Source organism: Phoca vitulina, unplaced genomic scaffold (genome assembly GCF_004348235.1).
Source record: "Phoca vitulina isolate PV1807 unplaced genomic scaffold, GSC_HSeal_1.0 scaffold20, whole genome shotgun sequence".
NCBI lineage: Eukaryota > Metazoa > Chordata > Mammalia > Carnivora > Phocidae > Phoca > Phoca vitulina.
Window position 1 is genome coordinate 13,373,343 of NW_022589723.1, and position 18,293 is coordinate 13,391,635.

General features: G+C 47.5%; 1 protein-coding gene across 1 annotated transcript in view; it reads left to right on the plus strand.

The window, feature by feature from the left end:
* The first annotated feature begins 13,676 nt into the window (after nucleotides 1–13,676).
* SQOR (sulfide quinone oxidoreductase) overlaps nucleotides 13,677–18,293 on the plus strand; it is a 49,915-nt gene continuing 45,298 nt past the window's right edge. Inside the window, exon 1 of the mRNA XM_032417951.1 lies at nucleotides 13,677–13,760. The gene's annotated coding sequence lies outside the window, so the exon portion shown is untranslated. The remainder of the gene's footprint in view (nucleotides 13,761–18,293) is intronic.

The window sequence follows — 18,293 nt, forward strand, 5'->3', positions numbered from 1 at the left end:
ATGAAGTTTTATTTATTTATTTATTTATTTTTTGTTTGGTTTTTTTTTAAGTAAACTCAACACCACACTTGGGGTTTAAACTCACTCACAACCTGGAGATCAAGAGTTACGTGCTCAGGGCATCTGGGTGGCTCAGTTGGTTAAGACTTCAGCTCAGGTCATGATCTCAGGGTCCTGGGATAAAGCCCTGCGTTGGGCTCTATGCTCCCTGGGGAGTCAGCTTGTCCCTCTGCCCCTCCCCCTGCTCATGCCTTCTCTCTCTCTCTCTCAAATAAATAAATAAAATCTTAAAAAATGAGTTGCATGCTCTACCCATTGAGCCAGTCAGGCACCCAGATAGTTCCTATATTGTGTATTTGTTCAAAGACTGTGTTTATACAGATTAATCAGATATTTAAGATTTGTTCTCTTGCATGTTCATACTGTTTTAGCTCTGTTTGCATGTATGAGGCCAGAGGGCCATCCAGTCTTTTGGTTAGCATTTGGGTGAGACTAGGTTTATTTCAAAGCCATTAAGAGAGTGAAGAGAGTAGTCAGGGAGACAATTCTAATGACTAGTTTAAAAAGCGCTTAGAGCAAAAATTCCATAGAAACACAGTGTGAAGGAAGGGTGGTCAAAGAGAAGATAGGTAATATTTGGGGCAGTGTGGGAATGATAATCGAGAAAGAGACAAGGGAAGGCCAAGTATGAAGTAGAAGGGAAGGTAATGGTCTTTGGCAGACCTGTGTAGCCTGAAAAGAAGGGGAAACTGATATGCATGTACAGAATAATAAATTAATAAAACCCACCTATTTAGGATAGGTTTAGTAGGTCGCCCCCTACTGTCACTTCATCATAAATTGGGAGAGAAGGTTGTAGCTAGCTGTTCATTCTGGTTTAGATCATAAATATATTTCTAATATGCTTTGGGAGGCTTGCAGTGCTCCAGTCTGGATAAGGATGGGGCTGAAAATTTCTGAGCATGTATGGGTGCGGCTCACCCCTATTCTAGTCTTGACTTTTATTAGAACTTTGGAAAGACAGTCAAAAAGTATATTGAACACTGCAAGGGAATATGGGAATCCTAAGCAATAAAAATGTGTATATAGACCGGAATGTTCTGGCCTCTGCTTTGATCGTAAAACTACAGTGTGTAGGGCTTTAGGAATATAGTGGTTGGAATTGCGGCCTCTGAAGTCAGACTGCTGTGGTTTCTACTCCTGATTGGTTTCGGGCCTTGGACTTGCTTGATCCCCATGTACCTCAGTTTTTCTAAACTGTAAGGTTGGGATAAGTGTTTCTGGCTTTTTAAGTTACAAGGTTTTATGATATCGACATAAAAACAAAATAGAGCTCGGGAAATGGTGGATGTTAGAGTATCTTAAAGTCACACATAATCCCACGGGGGCGGTGGTGCTTATTTTGCCACTTTTTACATGTTGATTTTGGCTCACTGGGTTCCCGCTGCCTAGGATCCTTCATCCTGTAATGTCTGCCTATTGAGACACCTGTTCGTTCTTTGCAGCTCAAATGTCATTTATGGTTTTCCAAACCACTTCCTAAAGGGTTTCTTTTTTCTTGTGTTCTATATAGTACTTAATACATTTGCCTTCTCATTAACAGTTATGTGCTCACGTGTCTCTCAAGATCAAGGGTACTTCGTAATCATCTTTTTGTTCCATGGTGCAGTTTGTGCCTGGTCTATAGTTGGTGTCTTAGGGTTCTCCAGAGAAACAGAACCAGCAGGGTGTGTGTGTATGTATGTGTGTGTGTGTTTAGAGAGAGAGAGAGGAGAAAGATTTATTTTAAGGAATTGGCTCCCATGATTGTGGGGGCTGGTAGTTCCAAAATCTGCAGGACAGACTGACAGGCCAGAGACCCAGGGAAAAGCTGATGTTGCAGCTTGAGTTCAAAGGCAGTCTGGAGGGAATTCTCTCTTCCTCAGGGGACCTTAGTCTTTTTGTCTAGGGGCTTTCACCTGATTAAGGTCCACCCGCATTGTGGAGGGGACTCTTTAAGCCTAAAAAAATACCTGCACAGCAACATCTCGACTGCCATTTGACCAAATACCTAGGTACTACGGTCCGGCCAAGTTGCCACAGAAAATTAACCTCGGTCAAGAGCTTGAATTGAATCTGGTAGGAGACAGATATACAGAATCTGGTAGGAGACAGATATACATTAAAAACAGCTGTAATAAAAAACTGGATTCCATAAGTGTCAAATAAGGAATATTACAATAAAAAGATTAAATTCTGCAATGCAAACATGCCTCAGAAGACTGTAATCCTTGGATAATCCAAGTCACTGCTTCCATTAATTCAATTGGACTAAAAACATGATAGCCAGATCTTGGGCATCAAATGAGCACAGAGATAATGAATGTGCTGTTTAGATTTATACTTTCTCTGTCAACTGCGGGCTGTTCCAGTCTCTTAAAGATAGCTTCAAGGAAGGAGGTGGGTCATTCTAGAGCAGGCTCAACAGATGAACACATTCTTAGATTTGTAACCGGAGAGAGCACAGATGGGGTAATGCTGCCATCTTGTGGTTCTCTTTGCTCCCCTAGTTCTACAAGTTCTAGTGTCTCGGTTTGATGAAATTTGGCCCAAGTGTTTTCAACTGTAGTTTTAAGTAAGTCATGATTTTCTGTATGGTATGAACTTTTGTTTAAACAGTGAGGTGTTTGAAGGTAATCTGTGTGGAACGTCTGATAAAATTTACAACTACACTTTTCTAACTTTTTCAGTCTTTGAGTTTTTTTTTAAAGATTTTAAAAAAATTATTATTATTTTAAGTACAGTCTACCTCCCGACATGGGGCTCAAACTGACAACCCCAAGATCAAGAGTCATATGCTCTACCAACTGAGCCAGCCAGGGACCCTGAGTCTTAGTTTGATGTTGGGCTTGAGGGCTTTATTTATTTATTTATTTTCTCCTTCTTTTCCAATTGTGTAATCTATCATCAACCACACTCAGCATCCTCTTCTAAGAAAAACATTCCAGGCCAAAGATCTCACTGTGGGCAAGTTCTGTTTTTTATTTCCCTGAACCTCCACATTGGGCCTCAGCTGATAGAATCTGGGGTGGGCACCTGACCCAATGGCAGCCAACCTGTAGGCCAGTTGGTGAAAAATTAGCCTGGCAGGAAAAACTCTGCCTAAATGGGAACCTCAGAGAATCTCACTGGTTTCGTTGATTACTGTCTTGGGAATATGTATTAGAATACTCACTCTGAATCAGCCCTTTTTAGTCATTGAAGGAGAAATAAGACACAGAAGCAGACAGAGAATAGCTGAGTGTTAAGTGTTAAGTAGGGAACCATGAACTTCCACTTCTAAAAAGGGGACAAGGTGATCAGACCCCTCAAAATGCCATGGATTCTGAGCAATTTTCCTGTAGAAGCTCTTTTCTTAGGTTCCTGTGGGATTTGATTGCTAAGTTTACTACTTTCCACAGGTGTTTTATAATGCCTCCCTCCCATCTCCTGCCTTTCCCATTTCTGAAGTAACCTGAACAAACCTCTGTTTATTGCAGCGAGAAGCACCTAACATTGTCATCGTCTTTCAGGTGGCTCTAACATGTTGTGTTTTTCGAAATGTTGCTTTTTTGTTTAGATTTTATTTATTTATTTATTTGAGAGAGAGGAGTAAAGGTAGAAAGAGAGGGACAAGCAGACCTCCGGCTGAGCGTGGAGCCCGACGTGGGGCTCGATCTCACAACCCTGAGATCATGACCTGAGCCGATATCAAGAGTTTGACGCTTACCCGACTGAGCCACCCAGGCGTCCCTCAAAGTGTTTTAATATGCATGTGATCTAATTTAATAATGAGGATGCTACTTAGGAGTGTATATATCCCCATGCCTGTTCACCTGGGAATTCAAGGAAGAAGATGACAATGACCAGCACCCAGGTGCAGTCCTACTGTCAGCCACACATCTGTGACTGCTTATTGGGTTTTTTCCTCTTGTTTTGTTCAGTTTCTTAGAGTATTCTCATCTCTGCCTGGATTTCTAATCCCAGTACACTTGCAGCTTATTCTCAACCCTAACAATCAGAGCCCCAGTTCTGTGGAACATCTGTCATATGCCAGGTGCTGTTTTACATGCGTTATCTTGTTAATAGCGGTGCTAGGAGGTTATCACCATAACACCGGATTCTTATCACCATTTTACAGTTGAGGACAAGGGGTGGAGCTGGGATTTGGTTCAAGAAAAAACCCAAAGCATTGCAGGGGAATTTTTTTGGGCTGGAGACACTAGAAACAGAGATTAAATAATAGAACTTCAGGGCGTCTGGGTGGCTCAGTTGGTTAAGTGTCTGCCTTTGGCTCAGATCATGATCCCAGGGTGCTGGGATCGAGTCACGCATTGGGCTCCCTGCTCAGTGGGGAGCCTGCTTCTCTTTCTCCCTCTGTCCCTCTCCCCTGCTCATGCTCTCTCTCTCTCAAATAAATAAAACTTAAAAAAAATAAATAATAGAACGTAAGAGTTTTACCTTAACTCATTTGATAAAACTACTAATGATAGGAAGTTACATGGGTACACCATTTCATCTCCTAATTCTCTTAATCCATTCTGATAATATTGGAAGAACAGAAGTGGAGGAGGCCTGAGTTTCTCCATCAGGAGAGAGGCGAGTGGGAAGACTGCACAGAACTCTATGATTCTCCTGCAAGGCTGTTTTAATTCTAAGCTGACCATGAAGCTCCACACCTCTCTGATAGAAACAAACAATGGAGAGACTGGAACTGGGTGAGAAGTGGCTCAGGGGCCTTGCCTTGAGATGATAATGATGCTGGAGTTGACAGAAGCGAAGTAAGCCAAGCCGCTAGGAGAAACAAACACTCCAGCGTGGCCAGGACATTCCCATCACGGCTGTTCTGAGACATTTCACCACCACCACCACAACCTCAAGAAAGCTACCTTCGATGTTGCCTGGCTGAGCCTGCGTTTCTGGATCTTGAGCCTACCACTCAGCTCCATCTCTTCTGTACCTTAATGGCTGTGGGGGAAGAGCACAGCTAGAGTTGGAAGCCAGGTTTTCTCACTGGAGGGCGCAGCGTAATTCGGTCTCCCTTGGGGGTCAGCATGCAGACCTGAGGTGAGCCCTAACAGTAGCCCAGCATTACTTAACATAAGACACCTTGTAATTTGTGGCTGTCGAGCACTGGCTTCTGGACTGTTGTTTTCACTTAATAATGGTACCAGTCTCTCCGCTCAGTGCAGTGGCCGCATCCGGGCAAACGAATTCATCTCGGATGAGATGTTCCTGGCTGTTGACCGCCTCACAGTCTCGGCCTCGACTGAGGTCCACAAATGTACCGTACCTGTCAGACTAGGGGAGCGCAGAAGAGACAGCTCCCGAAGGAGGGCAGATGCCCCTTTCCCGTCTGGGTAGAAAGTACAATGGTAAGGAGAGGAGGCACACTGAGTCACCTTCCGTCTCTGAGTCCCTCCTGGCGTCCTCTTACTCTACTGACCCGCCCTCGGCTCCCCAGGAGAGGTGACAAACTGAGCAGTGGCTTGTGCCACCTTCCGAGTCAGACCTGATATTAAGGATGCAGACTGGCATTTAAAGCAGGCTGTCACCTCCCCCCTAATCTTCTTTCTCTTCCCATCGTGGCCATGCGCCTGCACCTCCCACAGCTCTCCCGACGGGGACCATAACGGACCTAGGGTCCCAGCTGCGGTGCCCGCAGGCCCCTGCGTTGGCACTGAGGCAGGCTCCGCACAGCTTGCGCCTAGCCAGTGGTCTGCTCCTAGGGCAGATGGGCCTTCCCCGATGGTCACTGTTGGCTGCAAGACTCCCCCTTGGCATCACTGAAGCTCTGCTCAGCAGTTTAAGATGCTTCCCCCGCCAAACTTCCTTCCTTTTCTTCTTCATCCCGGCAGGCTGCACAAGAAGGAATGAAGAGGTCGATGGAAGTGGGCATGCGGGAAGGGTATATTATGTAAGGCCAGAAGACCCACAGAGAATATGGCCCATGAGAGAGCACGGGACATGCCATCAAGAGGGGCACCAATGTCACTAAGAAGTTTTGCAGGCTGGGGATGATGGAAGTTCTGAGAAGTGACCGTAAACTGAGCATGTTAGCATATGTGAAGATCGAGGCCAGGAGGGGCACTTAACTGTCGCAAGCCCCAAGGCCAGACCTAGCCTACTCACCAGAAGGCAGGGTTGGAGGGCAGGCAGTGGGCTTTGGCAGCAGGGGGTTGGGATGATGGTTAGCAGAGCATGGTGTCGGTTTTGCGTCTGGGGGCAAAATAAGCAGATAGTCAACAAGGGTGCTGCTTAGCCTCTATAACAGGAGTCAGCAGACTTCTGGTAAAGGGCTAGATAGTAAATATTTTAGGTTTTGTAGGTCCCATCAGCTGTTGTAGTACGAAAGCAGCCACAGACGCTATGTCGAAAATGAGTGTAGCTGTGTTTCAACAAAACTTCCTTTACAAAAACTGGTGGTTGGTTTGATGTGGTCCATGGGCCATTGTTTATTAAAAAAAATTCAGAATTGGAAGAGCAAGAAGCTGAGGGCCGTCACTTCAAGTCATGATCTCTTGCTCAGTTCCCAGACTTGAGGCAATTTTGAGATCTGGAACCCACTGACTAAAGAGGCAGCCGGAGGAAGGACCCTGCAACACTGGCACGGACAGACCTTGACAGTCCCTCCAGTCCTTCCTCAAAGGAACCGATGGCCATTTACTTGGGTGACTGTACAGTAGGACTGTTGGACAAAAGGTTCTGAGTTGACCCTGATTCAGAGAGACCCAAAGGAGCATCATGGCCTCCTGTTGGAATGGAGGAGGTCCTACGAGGACCAGGTGAAAAATGAGGTCGTGCATCGAGTCCAGGTTACGATGGGTCTGCCGGAGCCCCAGCTCCATGCAGTGGCCATACTGCATCTTTTCCCACCACTGACCCATCTAACCCCATGGAGGGCAGCCGGCAGGGCTGACGGCGCTGGCTTGAACCTTTTGCAACACCTTTTCCTGCTTCAGCTCAGCTTGAAGCTGGCAGCCTTCTGTGTCACCCAGTATATGGGCCAGAAAATATCCCCGGGGTGGGATATGTTGCCTTTAGAACACAAAGAGGTCTGCAAGGCGCTGTACTTCCTTCTTTGTGACAGGATGGTACGACGCAGCAGTTTGTGATTTTGGAAGGGGATATCCCAGAATACCCCCTGACGATTAGAACTCTTAAAAAATGTCACGGAAATGGTCTATTCCTGACTCTTCATAGAGTTTTCTCCCATCCTCAAGTGCATGTGTCTTATCGAGGCCTGTAGGAGCATTCTAGCCTCTCCTGCTCATCCTGTCCAGTCACTGGATGTCATCAGTGAGATGGATCAGTATGATACTCTCTTAGATATCAGAGAGGCCCAGATCTCTCAGACTGTATTATGACAGGAGGTGGGAGAGAGTTAACATAACCCTGAAACAAACTGTCAGTTGAATGTCGTCCGTTTTCCCTGCCCACCGTCTCAGCCAACACTTCTCTCTGGAGGCCTAAGTGTCTCATCCACAGGTATGGAATCCCATTTAGCAGAGCATCCAACCAGGAGGTCTACTTCAAGTGGAGGAGGGGTAGGAGTGGGTCATAACCATGAGATCCTCTGGTTCTGTCATGTACTGCACCACCTAGAAATGACTGGTCTCACAGACTGCTGGAGTGGCCTTCTAGAGTCACCCTGGAACGGTGCAGCGCTGTTCTTCAGGACATGGTGCATTTATTAAATCAGAGCCCTCTATATGGTGCTGTGTCCTCAGTTAAGAAGGATACAAGGCTCTGAAAACCAAGGGGTGGAAGCAGGCATGGCCTAACTTGCCATCATTCTTGATGACCCCCAGGGAATTTGTGCTTCCTTTCCTTGCAACCCTAGACTCTTGTGTGGTTGAGGGTCCAGGCCCACCAGAGGCACAATGAAGGCCGCATTGAATGAGAAGTTATGGCTGCTGAGAGGGCACTTTGGGGTTTTGTGTCAGGGACAAGCAGGCAAGAGGGGAGTTGCCACACTAGCAGGAGTAACTGAACCTGATCATCAGGAGGGGGGTGCTGCTTTAACACCGTGGGGGCCAGGAGGAATACAGGTGGGACTCCAGTGATTTATGTGGGCATCTCCTCTACTCCCTTATCCCACTATAACTGTGCCTAGAACACATGCAGCCACCCCAGGCTTTGACTATCAAGTGTTCAAACCCCTCAGGAATAAAGGTTTGGGTCACACCACCAGGTAAGTCCCAAGACCTGCCAAGGTGAGAGCAGAGGCTGAAAGGGGTTTAGAATGGATGTTGGAGAAGGGAGAAGGTCAGTATTCACTGTGGCCTTGGGATCAACTGTGATGATCTCTAATTCATCCAGTGAACTCCCTCTTCTCAGTTGCTCCTCAAGAGGGAGGCCAGGAGGCCCATGGAGGAGCTGCTTTCTGCACCTTTGTGGAGAAGATCTCTGTGGCACAGGAAGTGGGCTGTGGAGGCAGGAGACCATGCCTCACAGCTCTCCAGCTATAGGAACATAACTGAACAAAGGCCTCAGCTACTTCACCCTGAATTCCACCGCCACATTTTTGCTAAAGTATGCTTCCCATGGGCTGCTCCTAGCCAATGACTGAGCTCAGCAGGGAGATTAAGGCAAGCCCAGGGTCCCTTGTTCAAATTTTATTAAGAATTTCAAGATGGCAACAGCAGAGCGGTAAACCAGGTGTGGGCTCTGCGTGACTACAGGTTGCAAGCTCATCAAGCTGGCTCTGTCTGGGAGATACGGGTCTCCTCTAATAGCCGACTTTGGCCTGACAGCCTTGCTGGACCTTCTTTAGACTACACAGCTGTCTAGAAAGCTTCCATTCAACCTTTCTTTCCTCTCTTCTTCTTTTAGGGTCAGACTTGCATCGTACTCTGATGGTTATCCCAACTTTCTCCATCTCCCTCCTCATTTTCTCCCCCAAGAGTTTCCCAATAAAATCACTGCATGTTTAATTCTGTATTGGCATCTGCTTCTCACACAGCCCCTTAATCCTGCTATCCTGTCACATATGTATGTAACAAACCCTTCAACATGACTTTGAAGGTTTTCTTCCCAACAATAAGAAAAATTTAGGCCCTCTGTCTCCTGGGTCCCAGCTGGATGATACTGCTTATCCACAAAACGACCTGATTTCAAATGGGCAACACGGGTCATACAGAGACTAAGCCTTTTTATTCCATTTTCATCATGACTTCTCTCCTGTTTGACAAGGCTATATTTTGGGCACGAGGTGGTAGTAGAGGTTAAAACTCCTGGGGGAGAAAGAGACACCAGATAGAAAAGTGAGAAATCAGTAACGGGAGAGAGAATGTACTTAAGAAAGGACAACAGTAGAGCATAGCTGAGAGAGAAAACAAGGAAGCCTAAAAGTGGCATTTCCTGGAGAAAGACCCTGCTCAGGGCCCCCTTCGGATCTTGGATGTTGGCCGCCCGAGGGCCAAAGCCATTGGCTGTTGGGAAAAAGGCTGCTTGCTTTCACTCACTCACTGCACTCTTCACTGCTCTCTTCAGGCACCCAGCAACTTTTTCAGGGTTGTGTGCCCAACTAAATTTAATAGAGTTACCACAAACCAGGCCCAAATTCCCTCCATTCTTCATGCTGCGTCTGGAACCATGGGCGTCCCCAGGCCCGCCAGGGCAATGCTTGCTGCAGCTTCATAGCCCCGAGAGCTCCCTCCTAGGTGGACTTTTCCTGTGTTCAAAACATGTAGAAAAGTGGTAAATGGACAAGTACGAAAATTGCTACCTGCTCCAGGGGCCTCAAAGGCCTTAGATCACCATACTCTCTCCAAATCCCAAGTTTTTCCTTGAATTACTAGCCCTCACGGTGCTTATCACATGTGAATTATAAGTTTATAAACTGGATTTTTTTTTAAGAATTTATTTATTTTTTTGACACAGAGAGAGACGCAGCGAGAGAGGGAACACAAGCAAGGGGAGTGGGGGAGGGAGAAGCAGGCTTCCCGCTGAGCAGGGAGCCCGATGCGGGGCTCGATCCCAGGGCCCTGGGATCATGACCTGAGCTGAAGGCAGATGCTTAACCATCTGAGCCACCCAGGCGCCCCAAGTTTACTGGATTTTTAACACACCTTTGAAGCAGCCTGTTTGAACCCCCTTTTGGTGCTTATACTCTTACCGAGAAACCATTCTGTTGAACCCAACACACTTTTATTGGATAAAAGCCCTAGTGCTAAGCCCTGGGCACAAGAAGAGGAAGACACAGTTCCTGTCTTCAGTGGGTTTTTCTTTTTCTTGGAGAGACACAATTTGTCACCTTGTACATAACTGCATTAGAGGGATTGGTAAGTAACTATGACATAAAGTATCAGAAGAACAGAGACCGGGAATGATGGGGCTCCCTGCTGGCATGAGGGCAGGTCTGGGAAGAAAAGTATCTTTGGCAAGGAGCCAACGCAGACAAGGAGCCAACCATCAACTCCAAAGAAAGCCCTCCACCCCCCAGGGCTTGTTCTTGAGGCAGAAGGAACACCCACAGCAGGTACCCGCGCTGGAGGAGGGACTGGGGCCCTCCCCCACTTTTTGCTTCATCTCTTGGGATTATCACTCCCACTCGCAGGTTCAATTTTGCGTCTAAGGGGCGTTTGTGTGCCCCTTATGGTCCCAATCAATTTATATGTCTTAACTCATTTAAATTTTCATAGGGATACTTTGAGGTAGGCACTTTAAAAAATACCCATTTTACTGATACAGTTAACAGGCATATTAATACATTCTCTTTGAGTCTGGTGGTGCACAAACCCAAAGTATATGGGTCCTCCTAGTTCCATACACTCTGAAGTATCCATGGCCCAAGAGACACAGTATTTATTCTTCTAGTATATCCTTGAGATAGGAGGACAGATCTTATCTCTATTATATAGACGAGGAAGTTTGGGTAAAAAAAGAACTGCCCCAAACTGAGCTTGAGACTATGTTTCTGAGAAAGCCTTGATTCCAGATCCAGTAGTTTTCTTACATCCTAGGAGATTCCTGTGGATGGAGAGTCTGAGCTGCCCTGAGCCACACCCTCACTCTACGGCGTTCTAACATTGAAAGATTTCGCAGAACCCACTGTTGCTCTAGGACTGAGAGTTTTCACTATCGTACCACCTTGCTTATGAATGTAGAAGACAATCTATACTAATAAGATCTTATATTTATAGAGCGTATAGCAGACAGCGTCTTTTTCTTTTTCTTTTTTTTTCCTGCCCAGTATCCCACCGCTTTCCCCACTCGGGCAGGACGCCCATCATAAGAACGCTGGTGGAAGTCTGAGGGACAGAATGTGCTCTCGCTCCGATTCAATAGCTACGGTGCTGGCCTTTGACATAGATTTGGTCAGTGGACACTCCCACCGAGGACTTGAATTCTCATTTCCTTTATATTGGTGTCATTTGCGAGGACAGTGGGAACATTCTTGGTGCCGCCAGATGGTATTCCGCTTTCTGGTTTTTGGTTCTGCAGAGCTATCTTGATTCCTGTCCACTTTTCCTGCTATCATTCCTGCATCATTTTGGTGGTTCCGTGAACCCCTGAGAGCCTTTAATAACCCTTTTCTACATACGGTATCCAGAGCCTGTTTCCTGCTTGCGACCAAGAATGCTGATTGAGATAGAGCCCTCTGTAGTTGGTGAGGTCCCTCCATATACAGTAGTGCTTCTGGTCAGAAAAACAACTTCATCTTTTGTGTAACAGATGGGGAAACTCTAGCTACCCTGGAGCCTGATAGCAATTTTGGTTATTATTTGGTATGCAGGATGGCTCTGAGGGAAACAGCACATTTGGGAGATGTTGGGGCTGCCTTTTAAAAACCGGGCATAGTTACACAATCATTATGCCCTGTTTGCCCTCCCTGCTGCGGTTCTGCCGAGACTGCCCGTGGTCTGGCCGGATGAGCACTGTGTGTGCAGCTGGCTCAGTACCTGCAGGGCAGATGCGGGAGGAACCGGTCCATCCCCAGCCCCCCTAGAGGTCTCACTGCAGTTCCTCAGAAGCTGACGTTATCTGGGCCTGGGGCTGCGCTCTCAGCTAGGGTAGGTGTGCTGGGGCCAGGGACTGAGCCTTTTCTCTAGCTATACCCATCCACCCAGGGAAGAACGGAAGGGACAAGGGGGGGGCATGCTGAGGAGCCAAGCAGAGAGTACTATTGAAAGCTGTTCGTTTGCAGGAACAGCCTCTATACGTGCCCTTCCTTCCCACCTTCCCTTTCTTGTTCGCCAGAGGGTCCCTTTCTCTGTTCCAGTCCCTATTCTCGCCCATTCCTGTGCTGGCTCTTCCTGCTCGGGAGCCTGCACTGTCTTCCCAGAGCCCTGTCGGTTTGCTTTTCCTTCTCTTAAATATTCTCGAGTCGGGTTATGTTCTTCTCCGTGCAAGTCCTTCTTCTTCCCACCCTTCAGTGATGCTTTTCCTAGACCCCCATCCGCGGAAGCGCACTTTTACTACTTTGCAAGCCCCACAGGGGTAGGAACTAAGTCTGGTTTTGTCAACAGCGTGTGACCAGGGAGCAGGCACGGGACTTGCCTGACACATAGCACGCAGGGACTGCGGAGTATCCATCATATGCAAGAATGATTGCATGAGTGAGTGCGTAAACTCTTCGCCCCCTTCCTGGCTGTCTGATGTTACAGTCACTGCTCTTCTCGGAAGGAGAAGGAGGGATCTTAGGTGAGGCATGATGCCTCCAGCTTTGTTCTTTTTTCTCAAGATTGCTTTAGATATTCTGGGTCTTAGGGTTCCATACAAATTTTAGGATGATTTGTTTTATTTCTGTGAAAAAAACTGTCATTGAAATTTTTATAAAGACTGCATCGAACCTATAGATTGCTTTGGGTAGTAGGGACATTTTAACGACATTAATTCTTTCAACCCACGAGCATGAACTATCTTTGCGTTTGTGTCTTCTTCGATTTCTTTCATCAGTATCTTACAGTTTTCAACGTCTTAAACAGCTTAAAATTGTGGTAAGACTTTTGGGACACCCTATGTTTATTATAAAAAGATGCTGCTTGATCTGTTTTGGTGGAGGACCGCTCATCCACACTTTGCAACCCCCTTGAAAGAGCAGCCACCTGAAAATGTCCAGTCATGAAAGTAGGATGGAAGACGGTGTGAAGGCCAGTGGCTGAAGCCGGCTGACCCCAGTCTGCTCCCTGAGCTCAGAGAGCCGCTCCAGCGTTTACCAAAGGGAGTCGTTGGGCTGCTCTGCGCCACGGTGGCCTTCTCTGTTAAGTGTGCGCAGGAGTAGCTGTCTTCCTGGGCCGTGCTGGGAGCCAGGCGGAAGCACGCCCGGGAGGACCCAACCCAAACTGCCGGGCCTTCACCCAGAGCCCGGCCTCCACTTCGCCCCTCCCAGTAGCGCCGCGCCGGCCGGGAGAGGGGGTGGGGCCGGAGGGCGTGGGGGGAGGGGAGGCGGGACTAACAGGTGGCCTCCGTGCCCTTCCAGAGTGCGCTCGGAGTAGGGGCCGGCGTGCCCCCGCGAGCAGCGCCCGGGGCCGGCTGGACCCGCGTCCCTGGCTCCGTCCTCTGGTGCCGTCTGCACTTGGCCTCGGTGTCCGGCTGGGGCGCCGGGCGGGGCAGCGGCAGGACCTTTCCGGACCTTTCTTGGGGGGTGGCGGGCAGCTCTCCCCGCCTCTAGCATCCGCCCGGGGGCCGGGCAGGCGGGCGGGCGGGCGGGGCCCCAGCCGAGGCAGTGAGCCCGGGCAGGGAGCCGCAGCTTTTGCTGCGCGAACACTGTGGCCGGAAGCTCCGCTCGCCCCTGGGTAAGAGGCCTCCGGCGGCCGATCTCGGGCCCTCGGCCAGGGGAGGGGGACCGGGCGGGGACAGAGATCGCCCCAGGGGCTGGTTTCTGGCCCAGCTCTGCCCACGCAGCTGGGACTGTGCGCGTCCCATGGCGCTTCAGGCTCCTTCCCCACCCGCGACTCCCGCCGCTCTTGCTGCCCTTGTCTGGAACTTGGCTCTGGGGACTCGGGATTCCTTCCCGGAGTGTCGGGTTTCGGGGGCGCGGAGAGGCCAACCTGCGAGGGCCGGTTGAAAACCGAAGGATCCGTGGTCTTGGTGTGTGGGAATTTCTGACGCCTTCCACTTGTTGAATATGTCACTTAGCGCCGTCCCGGGACGCGAGTAAGTGCTCAGTCTCAGGGATCGGAGGTTGACATCAGCCCATCTGCCCGCAGCGGGGACCCATTTATCCACTGACGCCGCGCGTTGGACAGAGGGGGACACACAGAGGGGGACATTAAAGGAATCAGCTTCAGCTGGAACTAGCAGAGGAGAGCATTTAGGTCACGTGCTGAACGGGAATTGGTGGAAAGGAGAGAAAGAGTTCTCTGGTGGAATTGGGGCTCTTATCATTTGCTCTTCATCTCTCTTAATTATGAAAATTCCGACCTAGCTTCTTGCTCAAACACATAGTGAGAAGAGCCTCTGCATCTGCCTGGGCTTCTCATTGCTATAATGTTTCTGTGCCATGTACCCCTTAGGCAGGCAGTTCTGGGGAGACTAAGGGATGCCTTCTCAGAGCAGTACTTTTAAAGCTATAAAATAAAAGGCAGAGTATTGTAAAGGAAACTATTGCTAAAGCACTTATCAAAATATCAAAAGAATTTATAATGTAATATATGTGCTTTAAAGAAAACCTAACGCATTAAAGATCTAGCAGCAGATCTAATAGCTACCATAATTTTGAAGTAGTAATGAGCATAAACAGTATTTCAAGGTATAGGCAACACCTGTGATACAAGAAAACACCTGTGATTTTTTAAAGATTTTATTTATTTATTTGAGAGAGAGCGAATACGAGAGAGAGAGAGAGAGAGAGAGCGCGCACGAGAGCACAAGCAGGGTGGAGGGGCAGAGGGAGAAGCAGACTTCCCACTGAGCGGGGAGCCCCAGGCAGGGCTTGAGGCCCAGGATCATGACCTGAGCCAAAGGCAGATGCTTAACGGACTGAGCCGCCCAGGGGCCCCAGCACCTGCGATTTCTATTGGTGGCAATTATAGGTACTGCTAATACTGCTGTGGTTTTTGCCTGCATGTATAATTGAAGAAAATGTTAAATTTCAGTTAGAGATTAGTGAAAATAAAGATGTGATTTTTTTTTTCCACTGAAGTTCACAGGCCTCAGGTTAAGATCCCTGCAGAGTGCAAAGGGCACTCCCAAAGGTCAGGTGACATGGCTGTGGTCTTGACACTTCCATGGACTAGCAGCATGACCTTGGCTTTTGAACTTCTTTCCGCCTTAGCTTTTTCACTGCACTGTGGAGATAATTGTGTCTTCCCATCTGTTTAAGTACCTAGCACCACACCTGGCACAGAGATGTGAAATAAATACCATTTATTAGAACCTGTGTGTCTCCCTCACTGGACTACAAGCTTACGGCCATCACCGTTGGTATCCTCAGTCCTGGTATATGGAAGGTATTCAATAAATATTTATTGAATGCATAAGCAGGTTGGAGAGGGTTGCTTATAATTACATCTAAAAAAACAAAATTCATTAAGAAGACAGCTGGTGGTTTGAGATATAACTATTTAAAATTTAGGCTTCCTTTTTTTTTTTTTTTTTAGGGGCTAAACAAATATATAAATACATATGGGGCTGGCGTGCTTGAGATGTCAGTCAGGGCTGATAGGTTGTGTGAGTGGGTCTGTGTGGCTGGTGTTCTGCCAGAGAAAATGATATTGAATGTTGTTGGGAAACCAGGATTCCTCTGCAGAACGGTTTCTCTTCCATCTTTCCTGTGCCTAGGCTTGTTAATCCGATATGTTGTAACACAGGAAATGTCTAATAGGGAATGGAGACAGAACCATGATGGGGCATTTCTAGGCATAGATGCACATTTCTTTTTCTCTTTTTTTCTTACCTTTTCCTGCCCCACCACCCTCTACATAACTCCTCTCTGACCCTGAAGACTTGGTAAATAGCAGCAGTGGGGGGAAGTTGCTAGAAGCTGCACAGACTAGGCCTGAAGCCAACTAGTTGCTTTTTTTTTTTTTAAGATTTTATTTATCTACTTAAGAGAGAGAGCCCATGAGCAGGGGAGGGGTAGAGGGAGAGGGACAAGCAGATTCCCCATGCAGTGGGGAGCCCGATGTGGGGCTCTATCGCGGGACCCCAAGATCATGACCTGAGCCAACTCACTGAGCCACCCAGGCGCCCCCTAACTAGTTGCTTCTTAATTCCCAGCCTTAAAAGTCTATGTAATCCAACAAATTTGGATGGTAACAGGAAGAAGAAAAGTAGGTCCAGCCAGCCAGCCAGCCCTGAGGTTTACTTTGTAATAGTGCTAAATTGGGGGCGGGAGGATGGGGAAGAGAACTTTGAAAGGAGTAGGAAATTTAGAACACACTGGGGCTAACTTTGATGTTATGGACTGAATTGTGTCCCCTCAAAATTCGTATGTTGAAGCCCTAACCCCCGTGCCTTGGAATGTGACTGTATTTGGAAATAGGGCCCTTAAAAAGGTAATTAAGATTAAATGAGATCATAGGGTAGGGCCTAATCCAATATGACTGATGTTCTTATACGAGGAAGAAACACCAGGGGCAGGCCTGGTTATACCTTTGTCATTCTGTGCTGCAATAATTCATAGCTTAGATCAATCTAAGGAGTTAGGAGAACAAGTATTTCCATTTGAGTACCTGCTTGTGAACCTCCATTTCCCTTTCCCCCTCATTTTGAAGATCACAGTGTTTTTGAAAAGGAAGGGACCTTTGAAGACTTGCAACCCAATCCTTTATCCATTGCTTTTTTTTTTTTAAGATTTTATTTATTTATTTGACAGAGAGAGACACAGCGAGAGAAGGAACACAAGCAGGGGGAGTGGGGAGAGGGAGAAGCAGGCTTCCCGCTGAGCAGGGAGCCCGATGCGGGGCTCGATCCCAGGACCCTGGGACCATGACCTGAGTTGAAGGCAGACGCTCAACGACTGAGCTACCCAGGCGCCCCCCCCTTTATCCATTGCTGAAGAAAGCATGGCCCAGAATGGTTAAGGACGAGCCCTGCCTGGCACTGCCTGGAATGTGGACCTAGTCTTCTGACTCCCTGGCCCCTGACACACCCTCAGACAAAGCTTCACCAGGATGGGGAACTGCATCATTTGGTTAGACACAGGACAGACAGAGCTTAGGCGACCTGGCATGCCTGGTACCTAACCTACCCCTCATTCTGTTCTGACCATTAAAGGATTGCGTTTGGCGTCTCTTCAATCATGTTCAAACAACAGATATATAACCTGTAATTAAAGAGTCTTTTCTCATTGTGTTAAGACCTCACATACTGGATTCCAGGGAATAATATGTGTGATTAATTGGCCAGTCCTTGTTTATAATGAAATTCTACCCTTCGGAGCCTTCTTGTATGGGAGACTGAGCAGGAAGCCCAGCACTCCTGAGCCTGATGAGTAATTTCATTGTGATCATTTAACAGATTCAGCCTAAGCTGATCCCTCCTGCGTGACTGGGAGCAAATTAATCCCGTATCAGGCCTCCTTCTCCAGTGTGTCCTGTTCTATAGTCTGGGATGGGCACACATAGGCACATGCAGACGTTGAAAGGAAGATTGCAGAATACTTGACTAGAGGCCAACTGTGAACGATGGACTTGAAGGAGAGCTAAATTGGGATTATTCATACTCCAGAACCTGAATGGCCACACTCCCATCGGCTAACGCAAGCAGAAAAGCAAGGCATTTCCCCCCTCCCATATAACTGAATCAAAACCTCAAACTTTCAGTTGAAATAATCCAATTGACTGACTTATTTCTTCCTTTTCTGAAGTCAGAGTGCATGCATTTTCCTTTTGTAAGTAGAATTTTTGTTTTCTGCTTAGCAAATACGTGGCTTGGTGAAATTGTCAGTCCATCCCTCATTATAAGGCTTTCTTGATTGTAAAATGAGTGTAGGCTGGGGAAACTGGTAGGAAATTTCTTAGCAGCAAAGGGGACTGCTGTTTCGTTGCCAAGTCCTCACTGATAACTCTTTATCAGTAACTCTTCAAAGACATTTCTTATGCTTTGTTCCTAAAGAATTAGGGAACTAACGAACCCCACTGTGGCTCTAACCCCTGAATTATCAGGGAGCAGTACATGATATTTGTTTCCTGGATGATTTTCTCTCGGTCCACTACCAGGGCATTTGCTCCACAGCATAATACTTAATGTTAAAATATTTACTTTTATAACAGCTCTGTAGAGTTCCACCATGGCCCTGCAGGCCTAAATGAAGATTGCTCAATTTTGTTTATTTGCTAACAATATAGTAATCCAGTTCCTGAATACCCAGGTGGTGACAGCGC